The sequence below is a fragment of the Amaranthus tricolor genome, chromosome 6 (genome assembly GCF_026212465.1).
Source record: "Amaranthus tricolor cultivar Red isolate AtriRed21 chromosome 6, ASM2621246v1, whole genome shotgun sequence".
NCBI classification, from domain to species: domain Eukaryota; kingdom Viridiplantae; phylum Streptophyta; class Magnoliopsida; order Caryophyllales; family Amaranthaceae; genus Amaranthus; species Amaranthus tricolor.
In genome coordinates, this window is record NC_080052.1 from 4,468,351 (window position 1) to 4,480,848 (window position 12,498).

The following is a 12,498-nucleotide window of genomic DNA, read 5'->3' on the forward strand; positions in this document are numbered from 1 at the left end:
TTCACTGCCTCTAAGTCTTGCTGCTGCCTGGACCTAGTCCTTGCCAATTTAAAAATCTGCTTCCCCCCCCTTTGGTGTCAAGCTTCCGATACAAGTTCTCATAACCACGATTTTTTGCCTTTGTTACCTCTTTCTTTACCGCCCGCTTTGCTTCTTTATAGCTCACTCTCTTTTCTATCCTATCCTCCTCTTTCATGCATGCCATAAGCTCCTTAAATCTCTTGTTTTAATCCTTTATCTTCTTTTCCACCTTATCGTTCCACCACCACGACTCTTTGAACACTTTTGGTTTACCCGACGACACCCCCAAGGTCTCTTTTCCTACTTTTCTAATGGTTTTTGTCATGTTCACCCACATTTCATTCGCATCTTCTGACTGACTTGGGAAGCCCAATAAACTTATCTTGCTTGATAGGGTTGTGATCATATCTCCTTTGAGTCTCCCCCACATGATCTTTCCCTTGGACTCGACCTTCTTCTCTACGATTTTCTTCCCCCATCCTGAAAAACCAGTACTAAAAGCCTGTGTTGGGTGGGCATCTTTGTACCCAACACTACCTTACAATCCAAGCATGAGCCCGATCTCCCTTGCGCACTAAGAAATAGTCAACTTGGGTTGCATGCCCGCCGCTCTTATATGTGATCAAATGCTCATCTTTCTTTCTAAAGATCGATTTTGCTATAACCAATTCTTTTGCTAGCGCAAAATCTAGCAAATTCTCCCCTCTCATTCCTAGCCCCTAAACCAAACCCTCCATGTACCGAGTTACAGTTATCTGCATCTCTGCTTATATGTCTGTTAAAGTCTCCTCCAAAGAAAACTTTCTCATCTTCCGGGATAGTTCTCATGAGGACTCCTAGGTTATCCCAGAACTCGCACTTCACCTGCTCATCGAGCCTAACTTGGGGCCCGTACGCACTGACAATGGATATGATCTCTTCCCTCATTACACCTCCTTACTTCAACCAATTGCTTTAGGATATCATTAGACACTAGGATGCCAACCCCGTTACGTCTGCCGTCCAGACCTACATACCACAACTTATATCCCTTTATAACTTTTGCTTTTTGCCCCTTCCACCTAGTCTCTTGCACACACACAACATGAATCCTGTATTTAGAAAGCTCATTGGCCAACTCCAACGACTTGACTTTTAGGATACCTATGTTCCAAGTCCCTACTCTTAGTTCTAGATCCTGTTTACGTTGCCCCCCCTGACCCCTTCTCCTTGGACATGACCTCAGGTGACCATAATTGCTTCCTAACTCTACATTCAGCTACTACGGACTAAGGTAAAAGGTTACAATTAGATCACTAACAAAAATCAACACAAAATAAACAAATAGATACACTAAATAAATAAGTAAATAAATAATTAATTAAATGAGAGAAAGATAAAACACTACTAAGGCAAAGATAGAACACTAAATAAGTAGATAAAGCATGAACTAATAGATCAAAAAAATTGGGCAAATGTATCAAATCGAAGCAACAAATAACAACATAAGATTAGCAAAAAAAACCAGAAAATTAAGGCAAAGAAATCGGCAGATCTTTGATTATGTAATGTAACAAAAGACTATTCCAAAAATGCAACAAAATGCAGAAAATACACCAAATTCTAACCAAATAAGAAAATATTTTCTACTTGCTCATAGCAATTCAAAAAATAGTTGTTTCCAACCACTACATAGATGAATTGGTTTTTAAAGATAAGCAATATGTTGGTGCAAGAGGTGTTGATGAAAGAAAACATGTAAATGAAGATTCAATGTTTAAATTGTTCAACAATTTAAGAAGGGTCAAAAAGGGATCTCCTGAATGCTTAATCGATTAGTGAAAGCATTTTGACGTAGTCTCATGGTTACAATAACAATATTAATTTCTATGATTGCGAATGGTGTGATTATTGTTTACCAATCGAGTACTTAACTTTATTTTTTTGTACATACTATTTAGCATTACTCTTCTGATTTTTCAAGTATGCTTGATCCAAATTTGTTAAGATTTTTCAACTATGCTTGATCCAAATTTGTGAAAGTTCCCCCTAGAAACCATTTTAAATATGGAAAAATTATCTAGAATAATCCAATTTTTACATGATTTTCCTACAATAATCTCACATATTGATTAACCATGAATAATCTCAACTTTAGAGGATATTTTCTTAAAGTAAACCCAATAACTTGTTGATTTGCTATATCAAGTTTTATTTTATTTAAAAAAAGATTAATCAAAATAAAATGTCGAAAAAATTGTTAAAGAATTTTTCAAATTTTTTTCTTTAATTTTACATTAATTTTCAATTTACATTTTTGGTAAATTACCTACTATAGTAGATCATCGGGTTACCCAAGTTTAATCTATGAAAATGCCCTAAAGTTGGGATTATTTATAGTTAATCAATAAAAATGTTGGATTATTCAATGTAATTTTTCCTTTAAAATTATAAGTTTTGTTTAAAGCAAGGTAATTAACCTTAACCGTATTATATTAATTCAACCTATCAATTTCACAATGTCATCACCTAAATATCATTTGCAAAAACAATCACATGAATATTTACATTGCAAATTCAAGAATAGACACATAAAAGTTGTAAGAATGATGGGAGTTGTTTGAAAAAACAAAGCACTACCATTTTAATTACCACCAGCAAACGAGTAGAATGCCACCCAACACAACATCATCACTCGTATATTCAAGCCATTCTAACATGTCTCTTCAATCTTCTTTTAGCTATAACGTACAAACAATATCAAAAGCGTATTTACATCAAAGGTGAAAGCGATAAAGCATCATCTTCATTCTACAAGTTGAAAATCTAGCTACATTCTTTAGTATTCACAACGTCAATGTTTCCTTCTTCGGTTTACATTTATTAGTTATGAACAATATGGACATCTACTTATAACTTTGAGAGTTAAGCAATAATGAGAAGCTATACTTATTGTCTATTAATAGATAAGCTTCCACCTTTCGATCTCCCAGAACTAACATTTGGAATTCAAATTGTCAAAGTAAATTACTGCCATCGATTTAAAAAATTCTCGTTTAAACACCTATGTGTAAAGGCTTACAATCACACCACTCTTAGCTGTTTGCTCTTCAACCTGAACAAAGAAACAAAGAAACAAAGTGAACTACATTGTGACCAAAATCACAAAACTTGTTATTCTACCTTTACAAAATAACAAAAAAGACGGGTTAAATCTTCTATTCAATGAAATGAAGATTTTTTTTGTCGAATCCCGTCTAATATAAGACGGAATAAGTTTCTATTATGTTACGGAACGAAAAAGACAATATACAATATAGTATGCATGACTTCTATAAATGTATATTGAAGAAGAAATCTTAACCTACGATAACAAAACTTCTTTCTGATATCCAATCAACCAAAAATGACACGAAAGAAACTAAAAATTCAAATTGGATGTATTGGTCCAAAAGAAGAAAACAATATCCACTATCACATATTTGAGCAAATTAGGAATTAAGAAAAGCCTAAAGGTGTATGAGGCAAAAAAGAGGTAAAAAAGATGTGGTCGTTCTTTAGACACAGATCAAACGTAAAACAAAGAGGCGAATAAACTGCAACACAAGCGGCAGAATATAACATGAGCATTGGGGCTTGGCATCATGCAAATTTCAGAGAAGCCCAGGGTGCAACGTGCAAATCTAGAAACTGTCCGATGTTTTTGGAAGATAGAAGGGAAGATGGAGAGTTCAATTCCTTATTAAGGGTTAAAACATGGAGTTTGAATAACGAGAAATGACTGATGGCTTAAACTCTAATTTTGAAACCCTACAAAAAAATAATGCAAACAAGTTCAATGATTTCTCAATACATCATTTTCTTTCTTCTACGCTGTTCACTTAAAAAATCTTATTTCACCCTTAGCCTTATCAAGGAATTGAACTCAATCATCCTATACTCAACAGTTCCTCCATCATGATCCTTCAACAAAGAAATTGATTCAAAACTTTTCCTCCATTAATCCTAAGCATTGTTCCTTTCCTTAACCACTAGCAATTTACTATTATGACCTTGTTAAATAATTGAACTCTGCTCGTCATTCACCATAATCTAAACTTGTTAAGGTATCAGCTTTGATTGCCAAAGCCTAGCTTAATACTCTTCCTCCATCATTCACCATTATTACGTTATTCAAAAATCCCAGCCAGTTGTTAAGTTCCTGTTTCTTCATTCTCTCCATTTATCGAAGTCATTTATAAATGTTCAATTAGAAAATAAATTCACTTATAAAACAATTATTACAGATAACTCATTTTACATTGTTGATGATCTAAAAGCATCAGTTAAATCCAGTCATATCATGTGAATGTAGCTTCCCTGAGGGGTTCTCCCTGTTCAATAGGGTCTCAGCTCCACTACACCTTATTACAAACGGGTTTTATCAATATTGGTCTTTCACTTTAATTAGAATAAAATGAAAATCTTGATCAACTTCAATATATAAAAACCATGAAAAGCTCATTGTTCTTCCAATCTGAAGCTATTACATAATGTCCTTCATTCTTCAAACGTCGAGCAAATGTGGAATCCAATAAAACCACTAGCTCTAGTGATTGAAATCCTTATACTCTCCGACGGCCAATATGGCTCCCTCTCAAGCTTGTCATAGGTGTATGAACCATAGTCAAATCCATCATTATTCCCTATCGTGCTCTAAACAAAAGAGCATCTTGCCATCTATCACACACCAAGAAGGCATCTGATACTATTTCTAATTACTACTTCATAGTTCATACATTGCAAGTTTGCAAGTGGAACAAGCTACTGCACAAACTTATTATATGAACTATATGTCTATACATCTGCACTACACATTGTAGTGATGCCTACTAATAACAAGTTTGTACTCTAAGATTCCACAGAGGCATTCACTATGTCAACATCTGCAGATCGATGTAGATTAACTGCTACTGAAAAACGTGTCGATTTACTCCATGGTTACGAAAAAGAGTCAATCCTGAGCCCTAAATTAGTCCGTCATAAATAAAGTAAGCCAACAAAAGCTGATTCATTTTCCAATAGAACAAAACTATCAATAATTAACAATTAGCTAATTATAAATTATTCTAAAAGACAAATCAACCAGGAGAGTTTGTCGCTCAAAATAAGGAGAAAATGGAAAAATCATGAAAGGGGAAGGAAAAGGAGGGAATTTGAGCAAATGGGAAAACGGAAGGTAGTTGAAAAAATGATTGAATAGTGGATTTACTGTTTATCAGCAAACGATGAACAATATTCAGCTCTTACAAACATTTTATTGTTACAACATACCTTAAAAAGTACATGAAAGAAACACGTCTTTGGGTTTGCATAGTTTTCAGCAGGAGGCCGCAAATAGAAATATATTTAATATCGTTCATAGGTAAAGTTAAGGATTGAAGTCCTTAGTTAAAACTAAAGAACAGAATAAACAATCGCATGACTGATCCTCAAAAAAATTCTTCCATAGATAACAGACATGTGTACAATTGGAATAAAGTTTGGCTGTGAAAATCTACAGACCGCCACTTACTCTCACAGTAGTTGTTCAGTTCAAGACATCAATGAAATCCATCCAATGGAAAATAGAAACTTAAAGAGTAGAGGACTAATTCATTACATACTATTTTACTGAAATTATTAGTGTTAGATCTAAATGGTGATGCAAAAGGAGCATCATATATAAACATAAACATAAACTTCAAATAACCGAAATTATTAGTGTTAGATCTAAATAGTGATGAAAATTCACAATTTAATTCAAAACCTTAAGTTTATATCATATGCATCGCAATAAATCACAACTAAATCCACAAAATGATGAAATTACTTAGATTAGATCCATAAGGAAGAGCTAGACGAATAAAACGAAAAAATTGCGGACGAAGAAAAAGTAGAGTTCTCTTCCTTGATCTACGAGGGGTACGAGAGAGGAGGAAGTGAGTAGTACAACAAATAGGCTACATATTGCTTGAAGTTGCGCATCAATGGATAACCATTGAAAACCTTTGAGATATTCAATGGCAAGTTAATGAAAGCAATTGATGCTCAAAATAAGGAGGACATGGGAAAATATGAAAGGCAAAGGAGAATGAATAGTGAATTTATTTTTCAGAACAGTAAAAGCACTATGGAATGCTTTTTATCATTTTTTTTTTCTTTCATCCCTGCTTTTCCCCATTTTCTTGCATATCTCTTTTTGCTTGATCTTCCCTTTTCCCTATTTTTGTCGATTCATCTACCCTCATCCTCCAGTTCTTTCTTCCTTGTCATTCCATTTTCATCTTCTTTTCCTCCTTTTCTGAAACTCTTTTTTGGGGTTCTTAGTTTCTTCAATCAGTTTAGTCCTTATGGATGCTCAGATTTTTTTCAATCAGTTTTTACCCTTTTTCCTTTTGATTTCTTCACAGTAGGTTGCTTGATTTAGTCCTCAATTTTCTACCTTTTTTTCTGATTTTGTTTGCTTTAAATTAGGGTTTCAATCAAGAACAACGAAATGGCGCTAAATGTTGAGGGATTCGAATCAAGGAATCCAGTTCCTCAATCTTATTTTCCTGGTATAATTTTGCTTTTTGAATTTCGTTCTTTTGGGAATTACGGTTTTCACTGTGATAATCCCTTAAAAGATGAAAAATTTTGAAATAATTATGTCATGTAGTTCTTTGATTTTGATTACCCTCATAAATAAGTAAGAATGAAAGATTTTAGCTTGAGATTGCCTTATTTTTAGGTTTGACGTTTAACTACTCTTGGCTTGCGTAATTTTGGTTTTTAGGTTTGATGTTTCTGCAGCTCTTCGTGGCTTGTCAGATTTACAATTTATCCACAAAAAAAAAAGAAAAAAAAAACAAAAAACCAAAAAAAAAAACAAAAAACCAAAAAAAAAAAAAACAAAAAAAACAAAATTTCCATCTTCATAAAGAACAAAGTTCAAGCTTCTCAACAAATTAATCTTAGAAAAATCAAAGCATAAAATTCAAATCCCCAGTCTATAAACCTTAAGTGCACAACAATTTAAAACCACAAAAATATAACCCATATATAACCCATAATTCAAATTTTTTACTTTAAAAAAAAATACTTGTTGCAAACAACTTAAAATCAGGATGATAGATTTTCTCCATCAAACGGTCAATGTAATAGTATTTTTGATGTATAACATTCTAAGTGTACCACTACTTATTATACATCAAAATTATAGATTGTATTAATTTAATTTAATCAAAAAATGATTAATGATATAATATCCTAAGTATGCTACTTGTTATTATCTATCAAAATTATAGATTGTATTAATTGATTAATTAATTATTTTCTTAATCAAAGAATTGAAATGTTAGACATTTTTTATTCAATCAAAAAATGACAAATGGCATAATATTCTAAGTGTGCCACTTGTTATTATACATCAAAATTATAGATTTTATTAATTAATTTATTAATTAATTTCTTAATCAAAGAATTCAAATGTAGACATTTTCAATTCAATCAAAAAATGACAATTGGCATAATATCCTAAGTGTGCACTTGTTATTATACATCAAAATTATAGATTGTATGATGATATGATGATACGATAGAAATTGTGTTAATTTTTAGTTGATATAATCATTAATTATTTCCTTAATTAAAAAATTAAAATATAGACATTTTTAATTCAATAAAAAAAATAACAAATGGCAATATATACTAAGTGTGTCACTTGTTATTATACATCAAAATTATAGATTGTATGTTAATATTAATTATTTCGACAATTTTAATTCAATCAAAAAATGACAATGCAAATGGCATAACATTCTAAGTGTGCATCAAAATTATAGATTGCATTATTATTTCCTTAATTAAAGAATTGAAATGTAGACATTTTAATTCATTCAAAAAATAACAAATGACACAATATATTAAGTGTGCCACTTGTTATTATACATCAAAATTATAAGTTGTATATTTCCTGAATTAAAGAATTGAAATATAGAGATTTTTAATTCAATAAAAACATGACAAATGGCACATATACTAAGTGTGCCACTTGTTATTCTTCAAAACTATAGATTGTATACTAATAATTAATTATTTTCTTAATTAAAGAAGTGAAATGTAGATATTTTTACTTCAATCATAAAATGACAAATGGCATAATATCCTAAGTGTGCCACCTGTTATGATACATCAAAATTATAAATTGTATTATTATTTCCTTAATTAAAGAGTTGAAATGTATACATTTTTTAATTCAATCAAAAATGACAAATGATACAATATACGAAGTGTGTCACTTGTTATTATACATCAAAATAAAACATGGTATATTTTTCCTTAATTAAAGAATTGAAGTGTAGACATTTTTAATTCAATCAAAAAATGACAATGGCACAATATATTAAGTGTGACACTTGTTATTATTATGCATCAAAATTATTGATTGTGTACTAATAATTAATTATTTCCTTAATTAACAAAATAAAATGCAGACATTTTTAATTCAACCAAAAAATGACAAATGGCATAATATCCTAAATGTGCCACTTGTTATTATACATTAAGATTATAGATTATATATTTTTAATAGTCTCTTCCATTGAATAAAATAAACTAATTATTCAAGAATACATTAAGCTTATGTGTAGTCAATTCAAATTAATTTATTTGATTTTAATTTAACCTAATTAAAATTTAACCTATTAAATATCCTTTAATAAACTAAATTAATATATTTTAAAAATAATTCCTTGCTTCCATATCAAAAATACTTTATTGCAATAATTTAACTTTTTGAATTGTTATATAATTAACTAACTGTAATATAGTATATAATTTTTTCTTTGATGCAGAATAATTATAGTAATAATTACTCTATTTTTTTCCTAAAATGCAGAAAAATAATTGCAAAAGAGTTTATATGTAAAAGGATTTGTCATATTTATGATAGTTGATACATTGTCATTGACTGATTTTAAATATTAATTTATTTATTTTCATTTTTTACTTTGAGGTTTATTATTATAAACGGATATGATTAAATATTATGTAAATTTTTAGTTGATATAATCATTAATTAGAATTGAAATGTAGACATTTTTAGTTTAATCAAAAAATAACAAATGGCACAATATCCTAAGTGTGCCCCTTGTTATTATACATCAAAATTATATATTGCATTTTTAGTTGATATTATCATTAATTATTTTCTTAATTAAAGAATTAAAATGTAGACATTTTTAATCTAATCAAAAATTAAATAATGACACAATATCCTAAGTGTGCTACTTGTTATTATATATCAAAATTATAGATTGTATTAATTAATTAATTATTTTATTAATCAAAGAATCGAAATATCGACATTTTTAATTCAATTAAAAAAATGACAAAGGGCATAATATTCTAGGTGTGCCACTAGTTATAAATGTAGACATTTTTAAATCAATTAGAAAATGACAAATGGCATAATATCCTAAGTGTGCCACTTATTATTATACATCAAAATTATAGATAGTATTAATTAATTAATTAATTATTTTATTAATCAAAGAATTGAAATATAGACATTTTTAATTCAATTAAAAAATGACAAATGGCATAATATCCTAAGTGTGCCACTTGTTATTATACATCAAAATTATAGATTGTCTGATGATATGATAATATGATTAAAATTATGTAAATTTTTAGTTGATATAATCATTAATTATTTCCATAATTAAAGAATTGAAATGTAGATATTTTTAATTCAATCAAAAAATGACAAATGACAAATGACAAATGACATAGTATCTTAAGTGTGTCACTTGTTATTATACATCAAAATTATAGATTGTATTATTATTTCCTTAATTGTAGAATTGTAATGTAAACATTTTTAATTAAATCAAAAAATGACAAATGGCAAAATATAATAAGTGTGCCAGTTGTTATTATACTTCAAAATTATAGATTGTATATTTGCTTAATTAAAGAATTGAAATATAGACATTTTTAATTCAATCAAAAAATGACAAATGACACAATATACTAAGTGTGTCACTTGTTCTTATACATCAAAATTATAGATTGTATATTAAGAATCAATTATTTTCTTAATTAATTAAAGAAGTGAAATGTAGACATTTTTAATTCAATAAAAAAATGACAAATGACTTAGTATCCTAAGTGTGTCACTTATTATTATACATCAAAATTATAGATTGCATGATGATATGATTATGATGTATAATGATTGTAACATTTTTAGGAGATATTCTGACTTATTAATCCCTAATTTTACTACCATAAAATTCCTTTTATGATTTAGTTCAATTCCCAATTTAAAGCATTCCATTTTTGTACTTATGTATTAATATATGTTCATAATTAGTGTAAAAAGTTTTTTAGTGTGGTAATATTTTTTGAAGGAAAATCAAATGTTTTATTGATCTCTAAATATAATATTATTTAGTAATAATTATTAAAAATAAAAATATATAATTTAATATTAATAGTTACATTTTTATGATATAATACATATTTCTTAATATATATCATGATTACCTATTGTTTATCTATCATAATTTTTCCATTATTCTATTATTTGTATAATAATTACGTTGTTTCTTTCCAATAGTTATTTCATATTCTATATTAAAACTAATAATTTCCTATTTTTACTCCCTTTAGCTTTCTTAAATTAATTTACTACAAATTATCTTTAAGTAATATAGTAAGCTTTTAATATTTTTTTTAGTATTTGATTGATATGATAAAATTAAAGATCAAAAAAAAATAATAATAAACAAAATTAGTCACTAGTGGAAAAAAAACGTATTTGCTGCTTATCATTTGCTGCGGTTTTTGTATATACGCAGCAATAACTAGAAAAAAGAATTAGAAAAAAAAAGAACCCTTAATTGCTGCGGTTTTGTGCCTCGACCGTAGCAAATACACATGTGCACCTTCAATTGCTGCGGTTTGTTTCATGCCCGCAGCAAATAAAGCTTGCAATTGCTCCGGTTCTTCACCACCCGCAGCAAATAACAAATAATCCTTAAACCTTAATTGATTCAGCAGCATTAATTGCTGCGGTTTATCCTATTGACCGCAGCAAATAGGGTTCATAATATAAAACCCTTAAGCTTCTGTTCTCTCGCCTTCCCTTAAGCTTTTGTTCTCTTCTTCATTCCTTCATTCCATTCCAGACGCACAAACCTTCGTTCCATTCTCGCTCCTTCGTTCATTAACTTCAAACGCCCAAACAAACAACAGTAATTCCTTCATTCTCCTTCGTTCCATTCCAGATTTCGAACGCAAAAACCCTTCGTTCCATTGTCCTTCGTTCATTCACATCTATTTGGAAATTTTTAAGTTTGGGATGATCAACAAATTGGGATTTTGTGTTCTTTGAAAATCTTGACAGTTCGACTTTGTTTTTTTTCTTCTTTTACTCCCATTCACATCTAATGATTTTGGTGGAGGTTTCTGAATGACTTTTCTTCTGGTTTGTTTTACTTTTGCTTTTTGATGATATTTTTGTCGTTGAATTTGGCTTTTTGGTGTGTTGTTTGTTTATTGATGGATTAATGTTTGTATTTAGGGTTTGTGATTTTATTTGCTGAAGAAATCCACTTAACTCTGAAGAAATCAAATATTTTTGCATATTTAACTCCTTATGTTTAATTGATTGCTTGTTGTTTTATCGATGAATTATTGTTTACTTTATTTCCATTTCATTGTTTGATATTTGAGTTCGTGTTTAGGGCTTGTTATTCAGAAATTTGTTTTTGGTATTTTGGTTGAATTTTGTAGTGTATTTTTCAATTCTAGAGATAAAATTGAACTCCAGGCTTTTCCATGTATACTATTGCTGCATCCACAGACTATGCAATTTATTCATAGTTTTTGTTCCCAAAATGACTTTTTCTTTAGAAATTCATTTATGGGTTTTCCACACCCTAAATCATGCAATTTCATTTGTATTTGTTGCTTTGAAATTGGGTTTTTCTTCCAAAATTCATTGATGATTGATATCAATTAATACTAATCATGGGTTTCATTCTTGGTTGTTCTAGCCGTTATTCCATTCAATGCTTTGTAATTTTGTACATGATTTGTCGATTAATTTAGCCTACTAAAACCACTCGATAGAATCAAAATGAACATGTATTTGGTATTGCTTGTGATGATGTTCATGAAGGATTTCACAATCTCTTAGGAATTTGGATGCTTGAGATTGAGATCATCCTCTATAGCTTGTAGATTTTCATAAGGGTGTAGAAATGATTGATCATCCTAATTGTTTGAGCATTTCTTATGTATGGGCTGGTACAATGCGAACTATGCAGGGGTCCAAGGCGTTCTCTGTGGTGGAGGCTCTTGGTATCGGATTTGCCCTAACTATACATTTGTAGGTACGTAGTGATTAATGAAATGTGAAAAGTTGTTTGGTTTCTTTAATTGTTATTGATTCATAAAATTATTATCATAATCGATTTGTATGATGAT

General features: G+C 29.5%; 1 non-coding gene across 1 annotated transcript; it reads right to left on the reverse strand.

The window, feature by feature from the left end:
- Nucleotides 1-3,542: 3,542 nt before the first annotated feature.
- Nucleotides 3,543-3,681, reverse strand: LOC130816774 (small nucleolar RNA snoR134). Its single transcript, XR_009043313.1, has one exon. It is a non-coding gene; the product is annotated as a small nucleolar RNA snoR134 (small nucleolar RNA).
- Nucleotides 3,682-12,498: the final 8,817 nt, after the last annotated feature.